Source organism: Oncorhynchus keta, chromosome 2 (assembly GCF_023373465.1).
Source record: "Oncorhynchus keta strain PuntledgeMale-10-30-2019 chromosome 2, Oket_V2, whole genome shotgun sequence".
Taxonomy (NCBI): Eukaryota; Metazoa; Chordata; class Actinopteri; order Salmoniformes; family Salmonidae; genus Oncorhynchus; species Oncorhynchus keta.
The window spans coordinates 35,431,501-35,450,931 of record NC_068422.1 but is presented as its reverse complement, the minus strand read 5'-3'; the positions used below and the strand labels follow the sequence as shown (position 1 = coordinate 35,450,931).

The 19,431-nt window shown below is 43.4% G+C and overlaps 1 protein-coding gene across 1 annotated transcript in view; it reads right to left on the bottom strand.

Moving 5' to 3' along the window:
- LOC118361706 (uncharacterized) overlaps positions 1 to 2,769 on the bottom strand; it is a 34,910-nt gene extending 32,141 nt beyond the window's left edge. Inside the window, exon 1 of the mRNA XM_035741859.2 lies at positions 2,423 to 2,769. The gene's annotated coding sequence lies outside the window, so the exon portion shown is untranslated. The remainder of the gene's footprint in view (positions 1 to 2,422) is intronic.
- Between the last annotated feature and the right edge of the window lie 16,662 nt (positions 2,770 to 19,431).

Sequence of the window (19,431 nt, the reverse complement as noted above, 5' to 3'; positions counted from 1 at the left end):
TGATTGCCTTGCGGAGGGAATAGCTACACTGTTTGTATTCGGTCATGTTTCCGTTCACCTTGCCATGATTAAAAGCAGTGGATCGCGCTTTCAGTTTCACGCGAATGCTGCCATCAATCCACGGTTTCTGGTTGGGTAATGTTTTAATAGACGCTGTGGGTACAACATCACCGATGCACTTCTAATAAACTCGCTCACCGAATCAGAGTATTCATCATTGTTATTGTCCGACGCTATGCGGAACATATCCCAGTCCATGTGCTCGAAGCAATCTTGAAGTGTGGAATCCGATTGGTCGGACCAGCGCTGAACAGACCTGAGCATGGGCACTTCCTGTTTTAGTTTCTTTCTATAGGCTGGGAGAAACAAAATGGAGTCGTGGTCAGACTTTCTGAAAGGAGGGCGGGGAGGGCTTTATATGCATGCGGAAGTTAGAATAACAATGACCCAGGGTTTTGCCATTGGATATGCTGATAATATTTAGGGAGCCTTGTTTTCAGATTAGCCTTGTTAAAATCCCCAGTTACAATAAATGCAGCCTTAGGATATGTGGTTTCCAGTTTACATAGAGTCAAATGACGTTCTTTCAGGGCCATCGATGTGTCTGATTGGGGTGGGATATACATGACTGTGATTATGATCGAAGAGACATCTCTTGGGAGATAATGCGGTCAGCATTTGATTGTAAGGAATTCTATGTCAGGTGAACAAGAGGACTTGAGTTCCTTTATGTAGTTATGATCACACCGCGTCTCGTTAATCATAAGACACACCCCCCTGCCCTTCTTCTTTCCACAGAGATGTTTGTTTCTGTCGGCACGATGCGTGAATACGCCAGGTGGCTGTACCGACTCTGATGACGTATACTGAGCCATGTTTCCGTGAAACAAAGAACGTTACAATCTCTGATGTCTCTCTGGAAGGCAACCCTTGCTCGGATTTGGTCTACCTTGTTGTCAAGAGACTGGACATTGGCGAGTAGTATGCTTGGGAGCGGTGCGCGATGTGCCCGTCTACGGAGCCTGACCAGAAGACCGCTCCGTCTGCCCCTTACATTTACATCTGCCCCTTCTGTAGCGCCATTGTTTTGGGTCGCCGGCTGGGATCCGATCCATTGTCCTGGGTGGTGGACCAAACAGAGGATCCGCTTCGGGAAAGTCATATTCCTGGTCGTAATGTTGGTGAGTTGACGTTGCTCTTATATCCAACTGTATGTAATAAAACCTAATATATCCTGGGGTAACAATGTAAGAAATAACACATAAAAAAACAAAATGTGCATAGTTTCCTAGGAACGCAAAGTGAGGCGGCCATCTCTGTCGGCGCCGGAAGAAAGTTGTAGAAACCTCAAGGAAATCTCAACGATAATCAACAAATAGCACAGCAAAGGAGCTGAATACTTATGTAAATAAGGTATTTTATTAAAGTTTTCATAATTTTCCCTAAATTACAAAAAACTTTTTCATGTTAATATAAATAATAATAATATATGCCATTTAGCAGACGCTTTTATCCAAAGCGACTTACAGTCATGTGTGCATACATTCTACGTATGGGTGGTCCCGGGGATCGAACCCACTACCCTGGCGTTACAAGCGCCATGCTCTACCAACTGAGCTACAGAAGGACCACCATGTTGTCATTACGGGTTATTGTTTGTAGATTGCTGAGGATTTGTATTTAGTTAATCCATTTTAGAATAAGGCTGTTACGTAACAATGTGGAAAAAGGCACTTTCCAAAGGCACTGTATATATAAAAATTGGTGCAACCAAGTTATGTGCTGCTGCTGCCAACTGGAAAAGCACCAGTGGAAAAAGCTTGTGTAGAACCCTGAGAAGCATGTGACAACTTGATTTGTTTAGATTTTTAGAGGACATCTATTTGTTCCTACACACACACCTACCCACAAACAAGCACATACACTCAGAAAGTCAGAATACAATCACATAGCAAAATAAGGATTCTTTAAGCAGTTCTTCATCTCATAAAACATTCACACATTGCTCCATTGCTTGAAGTATGATTTGTACTGAATAAGACATCAAACCAAAGACGGCAGTTCTAGACTCAAGCTAAGGCCGACAGTCAGTAGGACTCTCAGGGGAAAACATCAAGAGAGAAGTTTAACAAACTCGTACTCACCCACAAAACACAGACAGACACGCAATTTCCCTTTCAAACAGAACAAGAAAGGAAGGGACATAAATATTTGGCAACACTATTCAAACAAGCCATTAATGAACCGAGACAACATCAAAAAGACAGACTGCATAAAATTGATTGCCCGTCTTTAAATAACTGAATCTTACTGCAGTTGTACCATGATGTGGTGCAAAACAAAGGACACAGAATACAGAAAGTCGGCCACTTTCTTCAGCTGAGGACTCAATAAATAATTTATCCAGCCTCTCTCCACATACCGCAACTGATGACGACCCTGTCCAAATGGTCAGCTCAGCTACATTCCAAGACTCTCTGCTACATCCATAAACACGTTCTCAACAGTACAAAACTGAAATCCAAATATAAGAAAGTGTGAGAAAACAGTGTGGGCTAAAGTGTCAGTCAGCTGTTTAAAGGGCTAGAGAAACTCATCCACCCTGTTTTCTGAGAAACTCTCTAGGAGCTGGGACCAGAGAGGGAGGGAGAGGCTGGGGTGGCTGTGTTCGTGGCCAGGCTGGGTGTCACCAGCTTGGGGAGGGAGGGAAGAGACCACTGGGCCTCTCCTGTCATTGGAGCTAGAGCCTGCCTGCTGGATAAAATAGCAGGGCCTCCCTTTCCCTTCTCCCTTCTTCCTTTCCCCTTCCTGCTTGGCTGGCACAGCCTGCGTGTCAATGGAAAGGAGGGTGGAAGGGGAGGAGAGTGAGCCTAAGACTATGCAACAGTAAATCTCCCTCCCTTCTTCCCCTCTCTCTAGGCCTGCCTCAAATGGCTGAGCTTGGCTGGACCCTCTCTCTGCTCTCCTCTCCCTTAGCTACGACCCTTCGCTATGACATACAGGACTATAAATACAGGCTCTTCCCAAAAAGGAGGAGAAAAGTATGCCAGTTGGATTCACATTCTTTCAGAGTGAACATTCCTGTCACACTCACTCAACACACACACTGTAGCACTCTGTAAACAGAAAAACAAGGCTGTGACTGTCTATATAGTCTTTCATTAGCTAGTTCTAATTAAAGGGCAGCTGCCCCAGTAATGTGTGTGTGTGTGTGTGTGTGTGTGTGTGTGTGTGTGTGTGTGTGTGTGTGTGTGTGTGTGTGTGTGTGTGTGTGTGTGTGTGTGTGTGTGTGTGTGTGTGTGTGTGTGTGTGTGTTTGCTCTGGGTTTGTCTGTGCGTTTTGGGGTCATGAAGGGACCCTTGTTAGCAATCCCTTGGCAAGACAGGTCAGTGGTCTGACACTGGGCAAAGTCTATTCAGAGCAGTAGAAAGAACTACATTACCCATGAATAGCATTGTCAGCACTGCATTCACAATACAGTTGAGGGACTTCATTACCCACGATTCACGGTCGATGTCCAATAAATAGTAATTAAATGCATGCCCATCCACACCCATAAATTCAGACAATTATGCTGTTTCTGAGAATAAAAGCATATTTACCAAAACGATAAATGGAATTAATTTATCTTGTTACCTAATCAGCACTTGTTATAGGGCTAGGGAATGTGTCATGATTAGATATAACATGGAAAGGAAACATGATTACAATTACACAGTGGAATGAAGAGCTACATTCAAAAGGTGACCGGATCTGATCACAGTGTGTAGGCTTTCAGTGTAATGATTAGGGCTCTCCTGAACCAATCATATTATTAAAGAGCACCAAGCCTGGGGAAAGGTGAAGGTAGAGGTCAATCAACACTGTATGTGACTGCACCTGGAGCCACTATTGTCTGTCCTCTCACCATTGTGTAGAGAGCCTTCCTCAGGGAGGTTCACATCCAGCAGGAGGTCGTCATCCTCCAGGTCAGCTGGCTCCAGGTGGTCCAGGTTGTTCAGAATGTTCTGCATAGAGGAAGAGAGGGAGGGAGAGAGACAAATGTTGGTTTCAATAAAAATTCCAATTTTGATTCACTTTATGTTTACACATCCATCATCTAGGACAATAATCAAGCTAGTAACCCAACTGTTTGTCGTATCATTTCACAAGAGATTGTTACAAGAGATTCTAGAGGATGTCGGGGTATGTAAAAAAAACACCTCACAATGCCCCCATCTGAAAAGGCATGATTGGGGCAGTTTTTGTCTGCTAAAGTGAACAAGTATTGGCCAAATTTCTATGCTCACACTTCTCGTTTTGAATCTCACAAACATCGGTTGACATTTAAAACAACAAGACGCAGAGTCGGAGACAACAAAAGATTAGCAGACACATTCATTTCTCTAAAGGAACATCCCTCTTGAATGAGTATAATAATGTGACGGCGAGCAGGTAAAATGATTACAGCTAAAATAGTTTGCATTCTGATTATACTGCTCGTTGTTGAATTCAAAGCGTAGCACACCTAAAAGCAAATAGGCCTAGAGTACAAATTAATACGTTAAAGTTTGAAGTATTGATTTGTACTCTTGACCTTTTTGCTTTCGGAATGCTATTCAAAGGATGAATTGCAAGGCAATTTTGTACATCAGATGAACATTTTTATAAATAGCGATTGAAGATGTGCCCATAAAATGGAGGTTGGTGGTCATCAATGGATGATGTGTTATTTAAGGTAAGGAAAGCAGGGAACCATGATAGAAAACAGATAAAGAACATATAATATCTGATCCATACTTATGTCCCAACTGAACAGTCTTCCACACTGTAACGGTTCTCATCCTCATCACCATCCATTAGAAATGATCCCGAAATACAAGTTACTATTTCATTGTTTATTGAGCAGATGTGTGTAATGTGCAGCAGAGAGCGCCATATGCGTGTTTGGAGCCTGGGCACACAGCAAGCTGTAACAGAACAGACAACACATTTTATCTGTCGTCCATTGTTAGACTGATCACCTAATATTATGAAGTCATTATGTTGTGCTCTGTATGTGAATGTCTGATCGCTGAGTCTGAGCTGTGTACTTACCTTGATGTGCATTTCATTCGCTTTGTCTCGTCCTACGTGTTGTAAAGAAAGTGATGGTGCATTCAACCCCTTTTCATGAATGGGTTCCCACCACTGTTGATGGTGGGCTAGTCCAAGTCAGTAGTGGACCCCAGGAACAATAGCTGTTGCTTCCGCAAAAAAGAAAATGGGGATCCAAATAAACCAATAAACTAATAGTGAAATGTGATCCTGTGTATTTACAGATAGACCATTATGAAGTTTGATATTATTTGTCAACATTATTTAACTTATAAAGATTTACATATGAAAATCATAATGATGTAACATGTAAACTGGTGAATGTTGAAATTATTTGATATGTTGGTTTGTTCAACATCTTCATGATATAAGAGCAGGTCCAGTTAGAGCTGGAGTGCCAGAGGGCAGGCTGGGCTTCCGGCTAGTCAAACGCAGTGCAAGGATTAAGTTTATCAATGAGTTTATCATATTTATTGAAGTAATTTGAAGTTTATTCATTTTTTCTCATGTATTAACATGTTGATTTTTCAGATATCTGGTACTATACCAAGCCATTCACCTTTGCTTGAAAATAAATAAATAATAAATAAATAAATAAAACAATTTGCAACTGTTAACCATCCTCCTGTTCAGGCACCTTAGACACCTCTCCAGCCGGTCTGCCTCCTTACACACACATACACAAACACTTTCTCTCCTGTGATCTCTCCACTGCTCATGTCTTAGTCCTATTATCATTCTCTTGACTTCTCTCACTCTCCCTTTTTACCTTTCTGCATCCTCTTCCTCTCTTTACTCCTGACTCTCTTCACCTCTCTCTTCTTCCCCTCTGCCCTTACACACCTTCTCTTCTCTTTCCCCTCTCTCTCCTCTATAGAAGTCCCTTATGTGGAGAAGGTCTTAGTCACGGCACGTTGCACCAGAGGAAATGGGATTTCACACCGGCGGGCTTCAGCTAGGATGCAGAGCGGGCCTCATAATCTACCCCAAAAATGTGGAGAAAAAGGCTGGTTGAATAGACTGAGAATCTGGGATCATATTTCAAACAAATCTCACTCAAGCTGACTTCCCTGGCACTCTGACGTTTGAACCATCAGCCAAACTGGGGGGTCCAGCAGGACCACAGTAGCACAGCAGGTCCCCATTAGAAATGAAGCTAGCTCCAGTGGTGGTCCAAACAGTGGTGCTAAACCTGCTCAGCAGATTAAGACTCTTGGCCACTAATTTATAGGAATAGTGTGATTATCTCTCTCTCATGTCATATATATTAAATATAGTTAGATATTTCATCAATTGAGGTTACACATTGTTCAAATATTTAATCGATTGAGGTTAGGTCATTTCCATGTAAAAGGACCCATGAGCACCAACGTGAAGTTCACAGGAGTATATCAAATTGGGTATCAAATGATAGCTAGTCTATACATTTTTATAAAAGTAAAGCATATACACATTTGTTAACCATTTTCTATTTAAAAAATGCGGAATAAGTAAAGGGGTCTTAGATCACATCTTCCAGAAAAGGTTTTAAAAATGTATTAGAAATACATTTGAACTGAATAGTGCGGTAAATGTTCTGCCTTTTTTAAGTTTAAATCTTCTTAGGGATAGGGGGCAGTATTTTTACGTCCGGATGAAAAGCGTGCCCAAAGTAAACTGCCTGTTACTCTGGCCCAGAAGCTAGGATATGCATATAATTGGTAGATTTGGATAGAAAACACTCTAACGTTTCTAAAACTGTTACAATAATGTATGTTAGTATAACAAGAACTGATTTGGCAGGCGAAACCCCGAGGACAAAAACAATTGAAGGCATAGTTTTGCCCAATGGGTTTCTATCGGAAGCCCTATTTAATAGGAACCAGGTTGCAGTTCCTATGGCTTCCACTAGAGGTCAACAGTCTTTAGAAATTGTTCAATGTTTTTATTTTGAGAAATGAAAAAGTATGGCTATTCTTTGTAAGTGTCACTCCAGGTGGACTCTACTGTTTGTTGCGTGTGAACTGGAACGCGCTTCATGCTGTTTTTATCCAGTATTGGAAACAATTTATCCCATCTTAAATTTGATCAATTATTTATGTTTTAGGGTACCTGAGGTAGGATTAGGAAGTTGTTTGAAATATTTGGACCAAGTTTACAGGTAACTTATTAGATACTTTGTAGTCATGTTGGGCGAGTTGGAACCGGTGTATTTCTGAATCAAACACACCAAATAAATTGACATTTTGGGGATATAAAGAAGGAATTTATAAAAAAAAACGACCATTCATTGTGTCACTAAGACATTCGGGATTTCAAAAATAAGAAGATCTTCAAAGGTAAGGCATTTATTATATTGTTATTTCTGACTTTTGTGTCGCCACCTGCCTGGTTGAAAATGATTTTCATGTGTTTGTATGCGGGGCGCTGTCCTCAGATAATCGCATGGTATGCTTTCGCCGTAAAGCCTTTTGAAATATGACACTGCGGCTGGATTAACAAGAAGTTGAGCTTTATTTTGATGTATTACACTTATATTTTCGTGAACCTTGAATATAGATATTTCTGTAATTTGAATTTGGTGCTCTGCAATTTCACTGGATGTTGTCAAATCGAAAAGGATTGGTGCATGAAGGTATCACTAACAGGATATCCATATTGCATCCGGTTTATACGGACCAACATCACATGCACAATAGCACTCAGTGTGCACAAGGAGCAGCGCGAGAAGCTATGACATCTCACATCATCCAAAAACAAGGCAGACATTGGATGAAAATAAAATGTTAATGTATTTGGCTGTGAGAGATGAAAAATAATTCTGCCTCAGTGAAAATTATTTGAATAATTCAATGGATGATTTGTGCGCAAAAGTGATGACTAAAGTGTCTTATTAGGAATTTTCTAAATCTACTTCCCTATGTGGCTGTCTTTGGAAATCTCTGCGGATGGGCTTCAGTTAAACTGCAGTAACAAAGCAAAACTGTAGGAGCAGTCTGATCCTTGCTTCTAGACCCGAACCCTGGCCCCTTGGTATCATCTAAATTCCAGGACTGCGGAATTGCCCTTTACACATTATTCACATTTTGGTTACATCAACTCAGGATTATTTTTGCTCTGGTTGTGTATAGCGACTGTAACATAATACGGGAATGCCAGCACTATTCTGTGTCCTACAGTGAGTCAACCTCTATTCCCCCTTCTTTTCCCTCCTGTCCCTCTCAATCTGCACCCTGTGGCGCGATCATCAAATCAAATCAAATCAAATGTATTTATATAGCCCTTCGTACATCAGCTGATATCTCAAAGTGCTGTACAGAAACCCAGCCTAAAACCCCAAACAGCAAGCAATGCAGGCGTAGAAGCACGGTGGCTAGGAAAAACTCCCTAGAAAGGCCAAAACCTAGGAAGAAACCGAGAGAGGAAACAGGCTATTTGGGGTGGCCAGTCCTCTTCTGGCTGTGCCGGGTGGAGATTATAACAGAACATGGCCAAGATGTTCAAATGTTCATAAATGACCACCATACGTAGAATGTATGCACACATGACTGTAAGTCGCTTTGGATAAAAGCGTCTGCTAAATGGCATATATTATATTATTATTATAGCATGGTCGAATAAAAATAAGGCAGAACAGTTGAAACTGGAGCAGCAGCACGGTCAGGTGGACTGGGGACAGCAAGGAGTCATCATGTCAGGTAGTCCTGGGGCACGGTCCTAGGGAACAGGTCCTCCGAGAGAGAGAAAGAAAGAGAGAATTAGAGAGAGCATATGTGGGGTGGCCAGTCCTCTTCTGGCTGTGCCGGGTGGAGATTATAACAGAACATGGCCAAGATGTTCAAATGTTCATAAATGACCAGCATGGTCCAATAATAATAAGGCAGAACAGTTGAAACAGGAGCAGCAGCACGGCCAGGTGGACTGGGGACAGCAAGGAGTCATCATGTCAGGTAGTCCTGGGGCATGGTCCTAGGGCTCAGGTCCTCCGAGAGAGAGAAAGAAAGAGAGAAGGAGATAATTAGAGAACGCACACTTAGATTCACACAGGACAACGAATAGGACAGGAGAAGTACTCCAGATATAACAAACTGACCCTAGCCCCCGACACATAAACTACTGCAGCATAAATACTGGAGGTTGAGACAGGAGGGGTCAGGAGACACTGTGGTCCCATCCGAGGACACCCCCGGACAGGGCCAAACAGGAAGGATATAACCCCACCCACTTTGCCAAAGCACAGCCCCCACAACACTAGAGGGATATCTTCAACCACCAACTACCATCCTGAGACAAGGCTGAGTATAACCCACAAAGATCTCAGCCACGGCACAACCCAAGGGGGGGGGCGCCAACCCAGACGGGATGACCACATCAGTGAATCAACCCACTCAGGTGATGCACCCCCTCCAGGGACGGCATGAGAGAGCCCCAGTAAGCCAGTGACTCAGCCCCTGTAATAGGGTTAGAGGCAGAGAATCCCAGTGGACAGAGGGGAACCGGCCAGGCAGAGACAGCAAGGGCGGTTCGTTGCTCCCAAGCCTTTCTGTTCACCTTCCCGCTCCTGGGCAAGACTACACTCAATCATATGACCCACTGAAGAGATGAGTCTTCAGTAAAGACTTAAAGGTTGAGACCGAGTTTGCATCTCTGACATGGGTAGGCAGACCGTGCCATGAAAATGGAGCTCTATAGGAGAAAGCCCTGCCTCCAGCTGTTTGCTTAGAAATTCTAGGGACAATTTGGAGGCTTGCATCTTGTGACCGTAGCGTACGTGTAGGTATGTACGGCAGGACCAAATCAGAGAGATAGGTAGGAGCAAGCCCATGTAATGCTTTGTAGGTTAGCAGTAAAACCCTGAAATCAGCCCTTGCTTTGACAGGAAGCCAGTGTAGAGAGGCTAGCACTGGAGTAATATGATCACATTTTTTGGTTCTAGTCAGGATTCTAGCAGCCGTATTTAGCACTAACTGAAGTTTATTTAGTGCTTTATCCGGGTAGCCGGAAAGTAGAGCATTGCAGTAGTCTAACCTAGAAGTGACAAAAGCATGGATACATTTTCTGCATAATTTTTGGACAGAAATTTTCAGATTTTTGCAATGTTATGTAGATGGAAAAAAGCTGTCCTTGAAACAGTCTTGATATGTTTGTCAAAAGAGAGATCAGGGACCAGAGTAACGCTTGGGACCTAGAACAAGCATCTCTGTTTTGTCTGAGTTTAAAATAACTTCCTTATGTCTGAAACACAGGCTTCTAGCGAGGGCAATTTTGGGGCTTCACCATGTTTCACTGAAATGTACAGCTGTGTGTCATTAAAGTTAACATTATGTTTTCGAATGACATCCCCAAGAGGTCAAATAGATAGTGAAAACAATAGTGGTCCTAAAAAGTAAACTTGAGGAACACCGAAATTTACAGTTGATTTGTTACAGGAGAAAAAATTCACATAGACAAAATGATATCTTTCCGACAGATAAGATCTAAACCAGGCCAGAACTTGTCCGTGTAGACCAATTTGGGTTTCCAATCTCTCCAAAAGAATGTGGTGATCGATGGTATCAAAAGCAGCACTAAGGTCTCGGAGCACGAGGACAGATGCAGAGCCTCGGTCTGACGCCATTAAAAGGTAATTTACCACCTTCACAAGTGCAGTCTCAGTGCTATGATGGGGGATGCCTGCTAATTATCTATAGGCTATGTTTCAACTTGTCAATTTAAAATTTACATTTACATTTACATTTAAGTCATTTAGCAGACGCTCTTATCCAGAGCGACTTACAAATTGGTGCATTCACCTTATGACATCCAGTGGAACAGCCACTTTACAATAGTGCATCTAAATCTTTTAAGGGGGGGGGGGTGAGAAGGATTACTTTATCCTATCCTAGGTATTCCTTAAAGAGGTGGGGTTTCAGGTGTCTCCGGAAGGTGGTGATTGACTCCGCTGTCCTGGCGTCGTGAGGGAGTGTGTTCCACCATTGGGGAGCCAGAGCAGCGAACAGTTTTGACTGGGCTGAGCGGGAACTGTACTTCCTCAGTGGTAGGGAGGCGAGCAGGCCAGAGGTGGATGAACGCAGTGCCCTTGTTTGGGTGTAGGGCCTGATCAGAGCCTGGAGGTACTGAGGTGCCGTTCCCCTCACAGCTCCGTAGGCAAGCACCATGGTCTTGTAGCGGATGCGAGCTTCAACTGGAAGCCAGTGGAGAGAGAGCGGAGGAGCGGGGTGACGTGAGAGAACTTGGGAAGGTTGAACACCAGACGGGCTGCGGCGTTCTGGATGAGTTGTAGGGTTTAATGGCACAGGCAGGGAGCCCAGCCAACAGCGAGTTGCAGTAATCCAGACGGGAGATGACAAGTGCCTGGATTAGGACCTGCGCCGCTTCCTGTGTGAGGCAGGGTCGTACTCTGCGGATGTTGTAGAGCATGAACCTACAGGAACGGGCCACCGCCTTGATGTTAGTTGAGAACGACAGGGTGTTGTCCAGGATCACGCCAAGGTTCTTAGCGCTCTGGGAGGAGGACACAATGGAGTTGTCAACCGTGATGGCGAGATCATGGAACGGGCAGTCCTTCCCCAGGAGGAAGAGCAGCTCCGTCTTGCCGAGGTTCAGCTTGAGGTGGTGATCCGTCATCCACACTGATATGTCTGCCAGACATGCAGAGATGCGATTCACCACCTGGTCATCAGAAGGAGGAAAGGAGAAGATTAATTGTGTGTCGTCTGCATAACAATGATAGGAGAGACCATGTGAGGTTATGACAGAGCCAAGTGACTTGGTGTATAGCGAGAATAGGAGAGGGCCTAGAACAGAGCCCTGGGGACACCAGTGGTGAGAGCACGTGGTGAGGAGACAGATTCTCGCCACGCCACCTGGTAGGAGCGACCTGTCAGGTAGGACGCAATCCAAGCGTGGGCCGCGCCGGAGATGCCCAACTCGGAGAGGGTGGAGAGGAGGATCTGATGGTTCACAGTATCGAAGGCAGCCGATAGGTCTAGAAGGATGAGAGCAGAGGAGAGAGAGTTAGCTTTAGCGGTGCGGAGCGCCTCCGTGATACAGAGAAGAGCAGTCTCAGTTGAATGACTAGTCTTGAAACCTGACTGATTTGGATCAAGAAGGTCATTCTGAGAGAGATAGCGGGAGAGCTGGCCAAGGACGGCACGTTCAAGAGTTTTGAAAATGATTTTCTAACAAGTTGTATTTTCTAACAACAGTTTGAATTGAGGTGTGTTCTGCCTCCTCATTAATTCACATAGAATCAAAGTAAGTTCTTTATTTTCTGTATATTGTGTTGTCGTTTCTACTGTAGGTGCATACAGTATGTATGTATCGATGTATGTATGGAGCATAATGTATTTACAGTCTTATTCACATGTTTTCAAGTACTGGTGACAAATAATGCATTCTGATGCATTCTGATGCACTATGTACTTCCGGCGCCGATAGAGATGGCCGCCTCGCTTCGCGTTCCTAGGAAACTATGCAGTTTTTAGTTTTTTTACGTGTTATTTTTTACATTGGTACCCCAGGTCATCTTAGGCTTCATTACATACAGTCGAGAAGAACTACTGAATATAAGAGCAGCGTCAACTCACCATCAGTATGACCAAGAATATGACTTTCCCGGAGCGGATCCTGTGTTCTGCCTTCCACCCAGGACAACGGAATGGATCCCAGCCTGCGACCCAAAACAACGACGTCGTAAAAGAGGCAAACGAAGCGGTCTTCTGGTCAGGCTCCGGAGACGGGCACATCGCGGGCCACTCCCTAGCATACTACTCGCCAATGTCCAGTCTCTTGACAACAAGGTTGATGAAATCCGAGCAGGGGTAGCATTCCAGAGGGACATCAGGGACTGTAACGTTCTTTGCTTCACGGAAACATGGTTCACTCGAGATACGCTATCGGAGTCGGTGCAGCCAGCTGGTTTCTCCACGCATCGCGCCGACAGAAACAAACATCTTTCTGGTAAGAAGAGGGGCGGGGGCGTATGCTTTATGGTTAACGAGACGTGGTGTTGTCACAACAACATACAGGAACTCAAGTCCTTCTGTTCACCTGATTTAGAATTCCTCACAATCAAATGTCGACCGCATTATCTACCAAGGGAATTCTCTTCGATTATAATCACATCCGTATATATTCCCCCCCCCCAAGCAGACACATCGATGGCTCCGAACGAACTTTATTTGACTCTTTGCAAACTGGAATCCACACATCCTGAGGCTGCATTCATTGGAGCTGGAGATTTTAACAAGGCTAATCTGAAATCAAGACTCCCTAAATTATATCAGCATATCGATTGCGCAACCAGGGCTGGTACAACCTTGGATCATTGCTATTCTAAGGGAAAAGCTGACCACGACTCCATTTTGTTGCTCCCTGCCTACAGACAGAAGCTAAAACAAGAAGCTCCCACGCTGAGGTCTGTTCAACGCTGGTCCGACCAATCTGATTCCACGCTCCAAGACTGCTTCCATCACGTGGACTGGGATATGTTTCGTATTGCGTCAAACAACAACATTGACAAATACGCTGATTCGGTGAGCGAGTTCATTAGAATGTGCATTGAAGATGTAGTTCCCATAGCAACGATTAAAACATTCCCAAACCAGAAACCGTGGATTGATGGCAGCATTCGCGTGAAACTGAAAGCACGAACCACTGCTTTTAATCAGGGCAAGGTGACCGGAAACATGACCAAATACAAACAGTGTAACTATTCCTTACGCAACGCAATCAAACAAGCTAAGCGTCAGTATAGAGACAAAGTAGAATCGCAATTCAACGGCTCAGACACAAGAGGTGTGTGGCAGGGTCTACAGTCAATCACGGATTACAAAAAGAAAACCAGCCCAGTCACGGACCAGGATGCCTTGCTCCCAGGCAGACAAAATTTTTGCCCGCTTTGAGGACAATACAGTGCCACTGACACAGCCCGCAACCAAAACATGCGGACTCTCCTTCACTGCAGCCGAGGTGAGTAAAATATTTAAACGTGTTAACCCTCGCAAGACTGCAGGCCCAGACGGCATCCCCAGCCGCGCCCTCAGAGCATGTGCAGACCAGCTGGCTGGTGTGTTTACGGACATATTCAATCAATCTCTATCCCAGTCTACTGTTCCCACATGCTTCAAGAGGGCCACCATTGTTCCTGTTCCCAAGAAAGCTAAGGTAACTGAGCTAAACGACTACCGCCCCGTAACACTTACTTCCGTCATCATGAAGTGCTTTGAGAGACTAGTCGAGGACCATATCACCTCCAACCTACCTGACACCCTAGACCCACTCCAATTTGCTTACCGCCCAAATAGGTCCACAGACAATGCGATCTCAACCACACTGTACACTGCCCTAACCCATCTGGACAAGAGGAATACCTATGTGAGAATAATGTTCATCGACTACAGCTCAGCATTTAACACCATAGTACCCTCCAAAGTTGTCATCAAGCTTGAGACCCTGGGTCTCGACCCTGCCCTGTGCAACTGGGTCCTGGACTTCCTGACGGGCCGCCCCCAGGTGGTGAGGGTAGGTAACAACATCTCCAACCCGCTGATCCTCAACACTGGGGCCCCACAAGGGTGCGTTCTGAGCCCTCTCCTGTACTCCCTGTACACCCACGACTGCGTGGCCACGCTCACCTCCAACTCAATCATCAAGTTTGCGGACGACACAACAGTGGTAGGCTTGATTACCAACAACGACGAGACGGCCTACAGGGAGGAGGTGAGGGCTCTCGGAGTGTGGTGTCAGGAAAATAACCTCACACTCAACGTCAACAAAACTAAGGAGATGTTTGTGTACTTCAGGAAACAGCAGAGGGAACACCCCCCTATCCACATCGATGGAACAGTAGTGGAGAGGGTAGTAAGATTTAAGTTCCTCGGCGTAAACATCACAGACAAACTGAATTGGTCCACCCACACAGACAGCATCATGAAGAAGGCGCAGCAGCGCCTCTTCAACCTCAGGAGGCTGAAGAAATTCGGATTGTCACCAAAAGCACTCACAAACTTCTACAGATACACAATCGAGAGCATCCTGTCGGGCTGAATCACCGCCTGGTACGGCAACTGCTCCGCCCACAACCATAAGGCTCTCCAGGGGGTAGTGAGGTCTGCACAACGCATCACCGGGGGCAAACTACCTAGCCTCCAGGACACCTACACCACCCGATGTCACAGGAAGGCCATAAAGATCATCAAGGACAACAACCACCCGAGCCACTGCCTGTTCACCCCGCTATAATCCAGAAGGTGAGGTCAGTACAGGTGCATCAAAACTGGGACCGAGAGACTGAAAAACAGCTTCTATCTCAAGGCCATCAGACTGTTAAACAGCCATCACTAACATTGAGTGGCTGCTGCCAACACACAGACTCAACTTCAGCCACTTTAATAATGGGAATTGATGGGAATTGATGTAAAATATATCAGTAGCCACTTTAAACAATGCTACTTAATATAATGTTTATATACCCTACATTATTTATCTCATATGTATACGTATATACTGTACTCTATATCATCTACTGCATCTTTATGTAATACATGTATCACTAGCCTCTTTAAACTATGCCACTTTGTTTACATACTCATCTCATATGTATATACTGTACTCGATACCATCTACTGCATCTTGCCTATGCCGCTCTGTACCATCACTCATTCATATATCTTTATGTACATATTCTTTATCCCTTTACACTTGTGTGTATAAGGTAATAGTTTTAGAATTGTTAGCTAGATTACTCGTTGGTTATTACTGCATTGTCGGAACGAGAAGCACAAGCATTTCGCTACACTCGCATTAACATCTGTTAACCATGTGTATGTGACAAATAAAATTTGATTTGATTGTTGCATAGATTGTAAAGGAAACCTATGATGTGTGTAAAATACTTTCTTGAAGGTGGTTCTGATTATAATGAGCTAATGCTAAGCTATTTGCACAGTGTATCCTGACCCCTCCTGTCTCAGCCTCCAGTATTTATGCTGCAGTAGTTTGTGTCGGGGGGCTAGGGTCAGTTTGTTATATCTGGAGTACTTCTCCTGTCCTATTCGGTGTCCTGTGTGAATTTAAGTGTGCTCTCACTCACTTTCTCTCTTTCTTTCTCTCTCTCGGAGGACCTGAGCCCTAAGACCATGCCTCAGGACTACCTGACATGATGACTCCTTGCAGTCCCCAGTCCACCTGGCTGTGCTGCTGCTCCAGTTTCAACTGTTCTGCCTTATTATTATTGGACCATGCTGGTCATTTATGAACATTTGAACATCTTGGCCATGTTCTGTTATAATCTCCACCCGGCACAGCAAGAAGAGGACTGGCCACCCCACATAGCCTGGTTCCTCTCTAGGTTTCTTCCTAGATTTTGGCCTTTCTTGGGAGTTTTTCCTAGCCACCGTGCTTCTACACCTGCATTGCTTGCTGTTTGGGGTTTTAGGCTGGGTTTCTGTACAGCACTTTGAGATATCAGCTGATGTACGAAGGGCTATATAAATAAATTTGATTTGATTTTCCAGATATGTGGTGCCATGTTTGTTGACATTATACAATGCATTCTGGATGTCACGTAAACGTCTGTCAGACCAAATATGTCATAATGAGGTGAAGGAATGGTTCACTCATCTTTCGGGTAAACTTCCGGAAGTGAATGATCATAGACAACACACCCCCTTCAACATGCATGCAAATATATAAACAGACTCCAAACGCATCTTGTATGCTCTTATTATCTTTGGTTGGTGCGAAAAAACAAGTATGGCTGTGCGCACAAACTACCCATTGATGGATTACTTTCAATTTCTAGAAAATGTTTAACTCAATTATTTGATCAATGGTGAGCTCACCCGTGATGTGGTTAATTATAAATATTAATTGCTATTAGCTCATTCATATTGTAGTTTCTGTCAGCGGAGAGTTATATAAATATCCCTCTAGTGGTGTGGGAGCTGTGCTTTGGCAAAGTGGGTGGGGTTATATCCTTCCTGTTTGGCACTGTCCGGGGGTGTCCTCGGTCAGTTTGTTATATCTGGAGTACTTCTCCTGTCCTATTCGGTGTCCTGTGTGAATCTAAGTGTGCGTTCTCTAATTCTCTCCTTCTCTCTTTCTTTCTCTCTCTTGGAGGACCTGAGCCCTAGGACCATGCCCCAGGACTACCTGACATGATGACTCCTTGCTGTCCCCAGTCCACCTGGCCATGCTGCTGCTCCAGTTTCAACTGTTCTGCCTTATTATTATTCGACCATACTGGTCATTTATGAACATTTGAACCTCTTGGTCATGTTCTGTTATAATCTTCACCCGGCACAGCCAGAAGAGGACTGGGCACCCCACATATGCTCTCTCTAATTCTCTCTCTCTCTCGGAAGACCTGAGCTCTAGGACCATTCCCCAGGACTATCTGACATGATGACTCCTTGCTGTCCCCAGTCCACCTGACCGTGCTGCTGCTCCAGTTTCAACTGTTCTGCCTTATTATTATTCGACCATGCTGGTCATTTATGAACATTTGAAAATCTTGGCCATGTTCTGTTATAATCTCCACCCGGCACAGCCAGAAGAGGACTGGCCACCCCACATAGACTGGTTCCTCTCTAGGTTTCTTCCTAGGTTTTGGCCTTTCTAGGGAGTTTTTCCTAGCCACCGTGCTTCTACACCTGCATTGCTTGCTGTTTGGGGTTTTAGGCTGGGTTTCTGTACAGCACTTTGAGATATCAGCTGATGTACGAAGGGCTATATAAACAAATTTGATTTGATATAAATATGACCACTTGTGTTATGTCAATCTTTCCTCAGTTAGCGCTAGGACAAATGTAGCCTACATTTTCTGGTTTGGATGATTGTGTTATGCTGTAGCTACTTCTGTGAATGTCTGAACATTGCATCCAAAAATAAACTCGTCACATTCTGGACATAACTTTGTAAGGACTGTGTTTGTGCAAAATGTTTCTGCGAAAAAACAGTGTGGCCAGCTCAAATGCTAATTGTTGCATCAATCGAAACTGGCCGTTCTAAATAAGCGTTCTAATCACACTGGTTTGAGCGTATGCTTCAGGGACCACTGTAGAATGAGCACACCCATTTGTTGGTATGTGAGAAAAGGTTCATCAAAACACATACAAATTCATGCAATACCCATTCTGAAAGATTACGATACATAATAAATATACAAAAACGAATCCAGGTTCAATGCAATAATATTTTGGGGATTTAAAGGACCAATGCAGCCATTTCAATACCAATCTCATCTCATTTCAACAAACAGCATATGAAGAAGATGGGAACATCTGAATAACTCAAATTGTGTTTTGTGCCCTTATTGACCATATTACACACACACACACACACACGACCATATTGCACACACACTGGTATTCCATGGTGGCGCAGAGGGTTAATGATCTGGTTGCAGGTTCAATGATCTGGTTGCAGGTTCAATCCCATATATTCTTTAAACATGTTTCTAATGAAAATAAACTATGAAATTGAGGCTCAGATACACTATGAAAATAGATGTCTTCATTTCGTCCAGATGTTCAGTATAAATCCTGTCAAATGCAGAATTTAGAATAAACCTAAAAAACGACATTGTGTAAAAATGTAAATATACTTTTTTTGGCATCCAACATAATTCCTACTTTGAGACACTTGACATAGTTATCCTAGATAAAGGACATGTTTTAGAAAAGTAAGCAATATGCAAACATGATTGCCATTGCTAGCTAGATAGCTAAAACGGTTAACTAGCAACAAACACCTTAAGAAGATTTTTAGTTATTTGAGAAGTTTGTAAATAAATCATTAAATATTAAGATATTGTTGAGGAATTGCACTTCCAAACTTATTTTTTTCTTAATAAGCTTCTTAAGTTTACGTAACAAAACTAAGGCGGTAAAGTGCAATTCCTTAACAATATCTTAAGATTTAATGATTTAAATAAAGGATAATTTTTTTTTTTTAAATTCTTCTTAAAATTGAGATACTTTAGCTATCTAGCTTGCAATGGCAAAAATGTTAGCATATTTTTTACTGAAATTACTGTTCTAAAACATTTTCTTGGTTTTAAAAGAATCAACACTGAAACTTTCAGATGAAGTCTGTGACTGAATTGTTAAATTGCTTTCATTAGCTTATTCTCTCACTGCCCTGAATATTTCCAATAACCATTCCAATACATTTATTTTCAAGAATCTAATTTATTCTTATTGTTTTGCAAAAGGAGAAACATTTGCAATAAGCTTTTTGAGGAATAGCAACTTTGCTTTACTTTCTTCATAAGTCTACAGTTGAGAAAAAAAGTGCAGTTAAGAAGACATTCCTTCTTAAACCCTGGCTTACGAACAAAACATTGCAGGTTCAAACCACATTTGCAGATTG